Source organism: Eumetopias jubatus, unplaced genomic scaffold, assembly GCF_037043125.1.
Source record: "Eumetopias jubatus isolate StellerSeaLion01/CBP00866 unplaced genomic scaffold, mEumJub1_p1.0 scaffold_8, whole genome shotgun sequence".
In the NCBI taxonomy this organism is placed as follows: Eukaryota; Metazoa; Chordata; class Mammalia; order Carnivora; family Otariidae; genus Eumetopias; species Eumetopias jubatus.
In genome coordinates, this window is record NW_028274814.1 from 10,223,968 (window position 1) to 10,234,917 (window position 10,950).

General features: G+C 38.1%; 1 pseudogene; it reads left to right on the top strand.

Annotated features, from left to right (window-relative positions):
• The first annotated feature begins 328 nt into the window (after positions 1–328).
• On the top strand, positions 329–2,254 carry LOC148163655 (RNA-binding motif protein, X chromosome-like; annotated as a pseudogene).
• Positions 2,255–10,950: the final 8,696 nt, after the last annotated feature.

The window sequence follows — 10,950 nt, forward strand, 5'->3', positions numbered from 1 at the left end:
GGCTCCCTGCTCAGGTGGGAAGCCTGCTTCTCCCTCTGCCTGCCGCTCCCCCTGCTTGTGCTCTGTCTGACAGGTAAATAAATAAAATCTTTAAAAAAAAAAAATACAGATTCTAATTCAGAAAAGGTGGGTTGGGACTGAAATGAAGCATTTCTAACAAACTCCCAGGTGGTACCACTGCTGCCAGCACAAGGACCCGCAAGGTACAACACACACTGGGTGCCCGGCTTTGCCGAATGCCGCTGTATTCTGACAGGAATGATCTGTGTCCTATACAACTTCACATAATAAGATCCAATTCTTGCTCGTTGCGCAGTAGTGCTAGCGGCTTCCCTATTCCGTTCTCGGAACCGGCGGCACTCGCTCGTGCTGAGCTGCTACGAAGCCCCTGCCGGCGAGCTCGTAGGAGCTTGGAACCGTCGTCACCCCTCCGTGTCTCACCGGGGGGGGGGAAATGGTTGAAGCAGATCGCCCAGGAAAGCTTTTCATTGGTGGCCTCAATACAGAAACAAATGAAAAAGCCCTTGAAGCAGTATTTGGCAAATATGGACGAATAGTGGAAGTTCTATTGATGAAAGATCGTGAAACCAACAAACCGAGAGGATTTGCTTTTGTCACCTTTGAGAGCCCAGCAGATGCTAAGGATGCAGCCAGAGACATGAGTGGAAAGTCCTTAGATGGAAAAGCCCTCAAAGTAGAACGGGCCACTAAACCATCATTTGAAAGTGGTAGACGTGGACCACCTTCACCTCCAAGAAGCAGAGGCCCTCCAAGAGGTCTTAGAGGTGGAAGAGGAGGAAGTGGAGGAACCAGGGGACTCCCTCACGTGGAGGGCACATGGATGATGGTGGCTATTCCATGAATTTTAACATGAGTTCTTCCAGGGGACCACTTCCAGAAAAAAGAGGACCACCACCACGAAGTGGTGGTCCTCCTCCTAAAAGATCTGCCCCTTCAGGACCAGTTCGCAGCAGCAGTGGAATGGGAGGAAGAGCTCCTGTGTCACGCAGAAGAGATAGTTATGGAGGCCCACCTCGACGGGAACCCCTGCCCTCTGGTAGAGATGTTTATTTGTCCCCAAGAGATGATGGATACTCTACTAAAGACAGCTATTCAAGCAGAGATTACCCAAGTTCTCGTGATACAAGAGATTATGCACCACCACCAAGAGATTATACTTACTGTGATTATGGTCATTCCAGTTCACGTGATGACTACCCATCGAGAGGCTATAGTGATAGAGATGGCTATGGTCGTGATCGTGACTATTCAGATCATCCCAAGTGGAGGTTCCTACAGAGATTCATATGAGAGTTAGGGTAACTCACGTAGTGCTCCACCTACACGAGGGCCCCCGCCATCTTATGGTGGAAGCAGTCGCTATGATGATTACAGCAGCTCACGTGACGGATATGGTGGAAGTCGAGACAGTTACTCAAGCAGCCGAAGTGATCTCTACTCAAGTGGTCGTGATCGGGTTGGCAGACAAGAAAGAGGGCTTCCCCCTTCTATGGAAAGGGGGTACCCTCCTCCACGTGATTCCTACAGCAGTTCAAGCCGCGGAGCACCAAGAGGTGGTGGCCGTGGAGGAAGCCAATCTGATAGAGGGGGAGTCAGAAGCAGATATTAAAAACAAAACTTTGGACCAAAATCCCTGTTCAAAGAAACAAACAAAAAAGTGGAACCTTTTCTGTCATAACTACCCAAGGACTACTAAAAGGAAAAATTGTGTTACTTTTTTTTTTTAAATTTCCTGTTAAGTTCCCCTTCCATAATTTTTATGTTCTTGTGAGGGAAAAAAAAGTAAAACCTGTTTAATCTTATTTGACTTTATGACATTGCTTTCAATAAGCAAATGTTAAATGTGTTAAGACTTGACTTGTGTACTAGTGTTGTAATTTTTCAAGTTAAAAGTGTCCCTAAAGGCCACTTCCTATATCTGATTTTTCCCAGTAAATGAGGCAAAGCAATTCTAAGACCTTCCACAAACATCTAGCCATCTAAAATGGAGAGGTGACTCCTTCTGCCTATACAGACAAGCTAGCTATTAGAGGGTGGTCGGGGTATGCTACTCTAGGATTTCAGAGTGTCTTCAACTGAAATCTCAATGTTCTCAGTATGAAAATCCTGAGATCAGATGCTTATGTAAGGAAAGTGCTATTCACCCAGTAAACCCAAAAAAGCAAATGGATAATGCTGGCCATATTTTGCCTTTCTGACATTTCCTTGGGAATCTACAAGAACCTCCCTTTTCCCCTCCCCCAATAAGACCATTTAAGTGTGTGTTAAGCAACTACAGAATACTAAATAAAAAGTTTGACCAAAACCAAAAAAAAAAAGATCCAATTTTTTTTTTTTTTACAGAAGGAAAAATGAACCTGGCTCTACAGTTAGCACAAGAAAATGATGAACTAAGTACATACATTTTACTGTTCATAAAGAGAAAAATGTAGCAAAAACTCCATTTTAAAATTCCTCATTACTAATGAAAGGATAAATGTTCACACACCTACCTATAAATAACATGGAATGCTTTCGTGCAAATTTCAGGCCTTCGTTTCTATCGACTTCACGATTTTCCTAAAAGGTAAATATAAGGATTAAGAAAAGCTACCAAAATACAGTCAAAATGCCAAGTGTCTGACTTCTTACCTTACCAATTTTATTTCCAACCAGCATGTTTACTACGTCATTTCTCGTGCAGTATGTTTTCAATTCATTTAACCAATTATCCAATTTGACAAAGGTATCTCTTCTTGTGACATCATAAACTGAAATAAAAAGGGTCACTTATTAAATAAGCATTAAAAATAAGAGCAATGGCATTATATTTCTGATATGTCACTACAAGCTAATATTTCTATATAGGCAAGTCTGTTTCTAAGCCTTCAAATGCTTAACAATCAGTATCTACTCAGCCAGATGGAAGAAACAAGTGTATTAAAAAATAATAATAAACATATACATACACACACTTCAATTTCATTAAGACACACCGTGAGAGAAATGAAATTATATCCTGGGTGATAACTGAAAATTAATTTAAGCAAAACAACAGCTGTTCCCGTTCTTAACAATAAAAGACATTTATCCAAAAACGAAAACATTCAGATCCAAATCTGTGGCAAAATACCAAACTTTTTTCCATGGATTCAAACATCTATGACCCTGTTAATTTGTTTCTTACAAGGACCAGAATTTGCAACTTTGAAAAAATATGTAAACTTAACGGAGAAGATCCTGATTGTCTCCTTGTTATCACTTTCATCTTCCATCCCACTGCATTAAAATATATTAAGGGCTTATTCGTATAAAGAACTTATTAATTTAAAGTGTTTTCTAGGGGCGCCTGGGTGGCTCAGTTGCTTAAGCAACTGCCTTCGGGGCAGGTCATGGTCCCAGGTCCTGGGATCGAGCCCCACCTCTGACTCCCTGCTCAGCAGGGAGCCTGCTTCTCCCTCTCCCTCTGCTGCTCCCCGGCCTGTGCTCTCCTGCTCTCTGTCAAATAAATAAATAAAATGTTTTTTTTTTAAAAAAAGGTGTTTTCTAAACTTAAAGATGCTAAACCAAAATAAGAGTTGCTGTTAAATTAATGAAATGAACCTAAAACCTCACTATTTATGATATAATATAAAAAGACAATTTTCCCTAAAATTGACCAATATTTATTTTTAAAAGTTTCCCAGGAATATTGGTAACAAGCACTTTTCAACAACTGACAATGAGAATCCACATTTGGTTTTTAAATTCTGTATGATTATGAATCAACGATGTTAAGTGCCTTGTTAGACTTTTTAGGACTCATAAAACAGATTCAACTAAGCAACTAGCATCCTTCTTTCTTTATAAACGCACAGCAAATGTTAATGCACTGCTGACTGAAGATCAGTTTCTGGTAACACTCGTCAGACAGACCAATTACATGTGGATTAATCCTCAATTATGTCTTCATCAACATGTGCTTTTAAACCAAATAAATTAATCTGATCTTTCTCTTTTAATTGATAGACAAAGGACTGAAAAGAAATTTTGAAAGTTTAAATATTCATTAATATTAAATGAAGCTAATATAACTTCAAGTTACATAAAGGTACCCCTGAAGAAAACTAAAAACTCACTGACCTTCACAGATAAGGAAAATCAGAAATTGCAATAATAAAACAACATTTTTAAAGCAGTATCGTAAAGTAAAACCTTACCTAATATCACACCCTCTGCACCTCTATAATAGCTGGGAGTTAATGTTCTGAACCTCTCTTGACCAGCAGTATCCTAAAGGTGACAACCAATTATTACTAAATTTAAAAAGTATAAATAGTATTAAGAGTAGAAAGTCAAACAGCATTATTAAAAATATCCATGCACAAGCTCATTTAAATCTTGAAATTTAAATTAGATGCGTTCTCTTACTGAAGAGGGTTACATAAAATAAAATTAATAAATACTGACTCATCTCTAGAAAAATGCATCTAAGTAAAGGGGTATTTCTTCAAGATTTTTATCACACATGAAACCCATTTCCTTGAAAGCCATGGTTCTCAACTTCAGAAGCATAGTGAAATTTCCTGGGAAATGAAAAATTCCAATGCCTGGGTCCAACCCCCACTGGTTCTGGTTTAATTGGTCTACGGTAAGACAGAGGTTTTCAAAGTCTTCCCGGGTGATTCTAATGTAGAATCAAGGTTGAGAACCACTTTTTTTTTTTTTTTTTAAAGAGAATTACAGGAGTGTCTTATTTTAGGTAAGCAATTTTTAGGTTGGACTCTTAAAAGTATTTTCTCTGTATCTTCTTTTTGGAAAATGCATAAAACCAAACCACTTGCTATCACATGTTTCTGACACATATTGGGGGAGAGGAACATAAAAGATGCACACCAGCTAGGAAGTGCAAGTTTCGTGAGGAAAGAGACCTCATCTGCTTAATCATCGGTTTAACCCCAGTGCCTAGAGCAATTCTTGCCACAGGACAGTTGCTCAACTTTCCTTGGAAACCAACCAACCAACCAACCCAAACTAATTAACAAGTCTGTACTTCCGGACTTGGTTCTTTCTGTCTTCTTTCTACCATCCTTGGACTGTGGCTTCAAGATACCTAAGATTATGCAAAGCAGCAGTTGACAAACGGCTCCCTCCGCCCACCACCTGTTTTATTAACTAAAGTTTTACTGGAACACAGCCAGGCCCGTTCGATTATGCAATGCCACATGGCCTGCCTTAGGATTAGACTAAATATTTACTCTCTGCCCTGTAAGAAAAAGTTTCCACTCTGCTAATATCAAATAACCTGAAGAAAAGTGAAGACATATGTCAAACATCAACTTAGCTGCCAGTCTCATGGTTGTAAATCCGAGTTTAGCTATGGGGCAAGCAGACGCTCCTTCAGATAGAAAACATGTTCGTAACCTCTAAGAGGTTTATAAGATTGCAGAGGCATTTTAAACCAGCAGTGACGGGCTCCAGCTACTTACTTTCCTACTTACCTACTTTCTGTCCCTGGCCAAAATAGAGACTGCTTTAATATAAGAGCAACAGGTAGAGAATATATGAGTAATTTATGGCCCCAGAAGAGAAACTTAAGAGGAAAATAACTTTCAAAGTAAACCACTCTGCAAATCTACTACTCTTCCCCAGCTACGCTTACATAAATGCAGAATGTCCTTGCTTCCAGACTCTCACCACTACAGAAACTGCCCCCAGCCCTGCCATCTTGAAGTGAAAAAATTAACAAAATTAAACTTTCTAAACAGATAAATTTATGATAAAAATGATTTCTCTCTTTACAAAAATTCCCTTTGCTTCAAAGTTTCTTACAAAACCTCTGATATTTAAAATTATTCAATTTGCATATTGACTCAACTTTTCAAAAAACAGTAATATAAATTAAAGGTGCACCAACTGAAGTGTACTTACTATCTAAAGCAGATTATACTTTGGATAATTTGATAAAGGTTAGGGCAAGGACCAAGCAAGAAATATTTTAGTCACAAGACTTTTGGTTGTAACAGAAAAATTCTGTTTTCATATCAAAACCGTATCCACACTATAATAAATTAATTTCCAGAAACAGCGAAAAGCATTTGAATATGAATTTTGTTTCCCTTGATATTCACTGAGATCCACTTAGTAACTGCTCTGAGGAGACACAACATAAACATCAGAACTGTGGAGTGCCTTGGGCATCCGACTCCTGATTTCAGCCCAAGTCCTGATCTCAGGGGCCTGGGATAGAGCCCCATGTGGGGCTCTGTGCTCAGTGGGGAGTCTGCTCCCTCTGCCCCTCCCCCTAAAATAAATAAATAAATATTTTAAAAATCAGAACTGTGATTCTAGTTAAAATATCCATAAAGCCCAGTGTTTTAAAAATAAAGACCAGAGCAGGGCGCCTGGGTGGTTCAGTTGGTTACGCGTCTGACTTCAGCTCAGGTCATGATCCCAGGATCCTGGGACTGAGCCCCATGTCAGGCTCCATGCTCAGTGTCGAGTCTGTTTCTCCACCTTTACCCCTCCCCCTGCTCAGGTTCTCTTGCTCTTTCTCATAAATAAAATCTTAAAAACAAACAAACAAAAAAGAGTAGAGCCAAAAAATAATGTTTAATGTTAAAATACTACAGTAAAAAATATTTACACACAAATATTTAAATTAATCCAGCTATTTAGAGTCTTGATATTTTTAGATCCACTTATAAAAATGTTTAAGTAGGTATGATAATTTGAGCAAACACCCTGTGCCACAATATTGGATCAGAATATATTACACCTATAAAATTTATAGGCTTACATAGTCAAAAGTTAAGATTTTTGCTTGTTCTTGTTTTCAAGATAGGAATTTGCAATAACTGTAATAGCATCCTTGTAAGATAGGAAAAACAGAGCTTACTATCTGTGGTTTTCTTCTCTGATGGGAGAGGAGAAAAGAGATTATTAAAGATTAGAAATGGACAAAGGACAAGGAAGGATCTGGAAAGACTAAATATTAAAATGTGGGAGTGGAAGTGAGGGCAGGATATAGAGAAAAATAGATTTAGAGGTGCCAAGTAGGCCGTGATGTGTGTGCGGCACTTTTGGGAGCAGTGAGGACAGGGCTGTACTTGATTATTCTATTTGACTGATCCTAGGAGAAGCATCGAAGCAGGAGAGGAACTGAGAGGAAACAATGGACTCATGTATTTCTATTTATGAGTGAGGAGGCCTTCCTAAATATGATGTAACACCCAAATTCATGAAAAAAAAAAAACTGGTCTGACCACAAAAATACTAAAACCTTGGTATGGCAAGAACATCTCTCCCCACACCATCCATACCCCGTATACACACTCACTCATCCTCAACAAGATTTGAAGGCAAATGACAAACAGGAAAAAAATATTTGCAGCACATGACAGAGTTAGTATTACAAACACACACACACACTCACACACAAGAACATTAACATTTGGGGCACCTGAGTGGCTGAATCAGTTGAGCTTCTGACTCTTGATTTAAGCTCAGGTCATGAGGGTCTCAGGGTTCTGAGATTGAGCCTCTTATTTAAAAAAATATTTATACGCCTATGATAAAGATGTCACTTCAGTAATACCTGCCAACCTTTTTATTATACAGGAACTAAAAAGTAAATTTAACAATACCTCTTGCATAAAAGAAAGATCTCACGGAAACCACCAAGCCTTAGATCCTATTCTAACACGTATATCTCACAAAACAGTAGCAAGGGCAGAAAGAAGGGATAAATTCAACCATGAAAAGTATATGGAAAATCAGGCTCCCACTTTTGTACAGGGAGAAGCTAGCATTCTTAAACTGCTCAATATATTTTATTATGGCCTAGTCCAACATTTTCCAAATTGTTTTCTGTTAGACGTTACTATTCTTATCAATATCATAATTATATTTTGGGGAGGGGGCCAATAGGCTACCAATCGTGTAAAGTATTGCATGTTAGAAAAAAATTAACAGAAAAACATGAGACACACTTACACAGTTACTTGTTATTTGGGATAAAATGTGTATTAGAAATAATATGCCATTCGGAGAATGCCAGGAAAATGAATCAGATCATACAATACATAAACACGTGCTGTTTCAATCTGTAACCGATGCCCAGTTACTACTTCATCACCATGTTGAAGTACATCTCAGTGTGATGACCGCTAACCAGTTCCAATTATCCCATGTAACAAAAACGTATTTATATATTTAGTTATCATAGTATATGTGGGAATCCGATATATAAGAGCATAGTTTTATAAATTATATATGTAATGTAATCTATTGGCAATCATTTAGATAGAGAGAGAGAAGTAGGTAGGTAGGTAGACAGGAGTGGGAGAGAGACGGGCAGACAGAGACAGACACTAAGCATCTTGGACGTCTTTGACAGTTATTGCTATTTTATTTGGTCAGCACTATCATGAAAAGGTCTTAGGAAAGCAACATGTATCAGAATGTTTGGGTTCACAGGCAAATGAAAGGACAGTAAGTAAAGACTAGGCACTGAGAGTAGAAAATAGATCCAAAGTTGGCAAATTCAAATTTCAGGAATATACGAACAGACTAACATGAAAAATACTTTTTTTCCTGAGCATCACTTCATCCCCTTCTCCCCAACAACTGCCTTCAGTGTTAGCTGAGTATACACTGTCTTCTTAAAACTTTAAAGAAACGTATTCAATAGCAATAATCCCTTCTGGCAGATAAGATGATTTTTCTATACTTTATTCTGCTTTTAAGTATTCTTAAGGGATTGTATATTTTAAAATTTTGATTAAGTGGAACAAGTCTCTGCCTCATTACCCAATATAAAACATAGCCATTTATTGTTTATCCATTAACCAACAAATTGTCCAAAAATTATTTGATACAAATTGTTTCCCTCTAGAACTCTACACACATCACCTTCTGCTTCTTTAAAAAATACAAGTTGAATATTTATACAAAATACATTTTTAAAACTCTTACCCAAATTGCAAGTTTAGCCTTATTGCCATCCACTGAAATTGTTTTCACCTTAAAGTCAACACTTTGAAAAAAATGAAAATGTTGATAAGCATCCCAGTAAAATAATACTTGTAAAATCAATTTCCAAGAAAATAAGAACATAGAAAAGCCACTTTACCAATACCCAAATTCACACCCTAAATTCTTGGGAGTTATGGATGTGAAAATCAAAAAGTGTCACTAAAGTTCAGCAGCTCAGGATTTAGTCAGGATAAATGAAAACCAAATGCTTGCAGAATTCAAACACTTACTTACCTGTAATTGCTTGAAAAAAATAAAAATTTTGATGGAAAAATAAACTTCAATGTAAGGTGATTCATGATGCACATTAAAAGCCAAGCGCTGGAATTCACGGTACTCGTGTAGAGAAGACTATCTATGGCTGACTCTGGATCAGAGCAATTTTCTAAGGGGCTCCAAATGCATCGACACTCCATCATTAAGAGTTCTGTCCAGAGCCAGCCAATCCCCTGACTCAGATTCTGACTGTAAGCAGCTTGGTAAAAACATAAAAGGGCCACTTACTCCTTCTCTTATGAATTCTTTGTTTTTATCCTAAAAAACAGTATTCGTTCTATGTAACTTTATCAGTGATCCCTTGCTACTGCACAACTGCAAAAGAATTTACACACAAAAACATCTGTGCCCAATCCCCTAAGAATCTTCTTCATAAGTGAAAGGAGGAGCGCTTAAAGTGCTATGAAAATCTTCTGTAAGTACTAATTCATGTAAAGAGAAGAGCTCCATAAGAAGACACGTACTAATTTATTAGGTAAAGAGAAGAGCTCCATAAGAAGACACGTAAGGTTTTACTACAAAGCCCCCCTCCCCCACCAAAAAACCTCTCCCTTTCCAGGAACAGGAGTTGACACATGCCATCTGGCTTAAATGAACAGTAACTGCGCACATGTCTTTAAAGAGTATCAAAATTAATGTGCAGTCTATCCCACTGGCCAGAGGCAAAACATCAGCTCAAGAAGCCTGGAATGAAACTTTCAAAAGCTCTAATTAGAGCTTGTCACAATTAACTCAGAACAGTCACAAGTAAGATGAACAGCACCCTCATATACTAAATGCTTACGAGAACACCTGTCACCAATATGGAAATACATGAGTAATTCTTGGATGATTTCTAGTGATCCACTACAAACACAAATTAGGTAATAAAAATGCACTTTACCAGGTCTTTCTGTGTGCCAAAGATTAAAAAAAAAAGTTTGTGTTTTGAGCTAGAGTGATAAAGGAGTTGATAAAGCCATACCTAGAATCAGGGGCAATTATGACAGTGCTAATAACATAGTCCCAGGAAAATTTAAGTTAAAGTTTCTTCGCAGCTAAACAAACAAAAACTCCTATTAAACAATCTTGTATTCACCAGGTCTAGATAAATAAATATTATGCCACACCATTTATATAAAAAGTATGAAGGGCGCCTGGGTGGCTCAGTCAGGTAAGCGTTCGGTTCAGGTCATGGTGCCAGGGTCCAGGGATGGAGTCCCACATTGGGCTGCCTGCTCCGCAGGGAGCCTGCTTCTCCCTCTGCCTCTGCCTCTCTCTGTCATTCATGAATAAAATAAAAATAAAATCTTTTTAAAAAAAGTATGAAATTATTCACATTTTATTCATAATACTTTAAAAACAGAACAAAGCCTGAGAAAATTCAGATGAGGGAAATGGTTCTGACTTGGTGCAGGTACTAAATTAAGGCCACTGTAGACATTACATAGAGAAAACCTGTCATACACACTCTCCAGTTAAATTCTCAAAGTTTTTCAGAGCATAAAGAACTTTTTTTTTCCTAATTACTCCAGACAACATGCTCAAGGGCAGACTGACGTCTTCCTAGCTACCCAAGAAAAGAAAATCACTGTTCCCAAAATATTTGTGTTTACCTCCCTCTCCCAATCTCCTTCTTCCCTTTTACAATTTCCTGTTTTTCATATGTTTCTTGACAGT